General features: G+C 41.4%; 1 long non-coding RNA gene across 1 annotated transcript in view; it reads right to left on the bottom strand.

The window, feature by feature from the left end:
- Positions 1–1,822, bottom strand: part of LOC102383223 — a 100,401-nt gene that overhangs the window by 33,103 nt on the left and 65,476 nt on the right. The gene's annotated exons all lie outside the window — the stretch shown is intronic.

Here is a 1,822-nt window from a genome sequence, read left to right as displayed (position 1 = left end):
GAATAGCTAACAGAACTGTCCGGGCCTATTGTGATAACTCAGTCACAACTCCCAAGCTGCAGTTGAATTCATGGGGTGTTTTACCTGAGTGAGGACTGCCAAACAGGACTCCAAAGCTTCAATCTGCTAAGCTGAAAAGGGGAAGGCGAAGAGCATGCCTCTGCTAAATAGGATATTTGGGAGTTTTGCTTGCATTATGAGAGGATCGTTTTCTTAAGAACAGAAACAGATTGTTTGTGCATCAAAGGGCAAAATCAAATGTCACCTTCATAAACAGGATTTATCTTCTAAACTAATCTGCGGTTATAAGACTTGGACTCCCTTGGGTTAGAGGGAATCTTGGTTTTGTTACTGCAAATTTGTTTAATAGTTACTATTCATAATTCCTGAGGAACAGCACCAAGGAAAGCAAAACTTTCTGTTGACCCCGGCTTCCCTTTCTTTTCGTCTCTCTTTGCCTTCCTTTTCATTTCTTTTTGCAGTACTTGGCTTTTATTCCATTTTGCCTTCACTGCCTGCGTTCGGATTTTTTTCTTAAATCTCTTTTTTTATTGGTTTCCGCTAAGTTGTCTTTGGTCACATTCATTTCCTTTTAAAAGATATTTCTTGTGCTTTATCCCATTTCTTTCCCCCCATCATATTTCCCTCCTGCCCATTCAGAGAGATAATATCCGTACACTGTTACACCATTAGCCCACCAGTGGCTAATACATGATTCTACAGAAGAAAGTAAATTCCCATAATGCATGTAGGCAAACATTTTCAACCTAAGGTGCCTGAAGTTAGGCTCCTGAATAACTATCTTGATTTACATACATGCTGAAGAACCACAGCACTCAATGAAATCAGTGGGAGTTTGCTCAGTACAGCTGAATAGAAAATGAGGGGCAGATTGACTTTTTGCTTCACAGGTCTGCAAGGATGCATGAGGCAGAGTGAGGGAGGAACTAAACTTCTGCCCATCCATCCCTGACTTATTCTAATCCCTGGATTTCTCCCTTTTATGTATCCTGGGTAAAAAGATATCACATAGGAGTAGAGGCCATGGCCCTATCCATGGGCTGGGGAAGTAGGCCAGGCACACAGGAGGGAGTACATGGACTTCCCTGATTGAATACAGCAGCAGAAGTACTCATCCAGGATGCTGGATTTCCTTGGAGGGACCGTTGCTTCTCCAAGATGGAATTCCTCCTTGTGATTTCTGTAGGGGGGTAGTTCTCTATAGCCCCCAATGCAGAGCTGATCCTTATAAGCACACTCCAGCCCTCAATAAGGAGTTTGGTATTTTGGCCCTTTCAGTTTCACCTCACATATATAATTGATCTGATGAAGAGACCAACAACATCTCAGCAGACCGGCATCACATTGTAAAGGGAAGAATTTTAGACAAATGTCCAGCTTGTTTCATCATTATGTCTCACAAGGGCAATCTGGGTGGTAGCTTAGAGAAGATAATAATTATACTGGAGAGAATGCTGGCTGGGACTTTATCAGTCACCCTGTAATCCAGTTAAGCCCTTATGAAATACTCTGTTTGTTTGAGAATTTGCACCAAAAAAAAAAAAAAAAAAAGCGTTCTCTCCATATCTTTAAAGCCACAGTTCAAAGTCATGATTAGTTTCAACACACACACATTTCTCGTGTGCAGAAGCAGCCCTGAAATACCTTTATACTGTTACAATTTTTGTCAGTGGATGCCAGGTTGCGTAATTCTTGTTAGCCTTTTAATTATAATTTCATTCTGAGTTTCTTGCAACCTCCTGTTGAGGTCAATGAGAGTTCTGCGAGCAGAGAAAAGGCAGGGCTAAGTTATAACCCCGTT

This window comes from Alligator sinensis, unplaced genomic scaffold (genome assembly GCF_000455745.1).
Source record: "Alligator sinensis unplaced genomic scaffold, ASM45574v1 scaffold371_1, whole genome shotgun sequence".
Lineage (NCBI taxonomy): Eukaryota > Metazoa > Chordata > Crocodylia > Alligatoridae > Alligator > Alligator sinensis.
The sequence above is the reverse complement of the archived record's forward strand: the minus strand, read 5'-3'. Positions and strand labels throughout refer to the sequence as shown.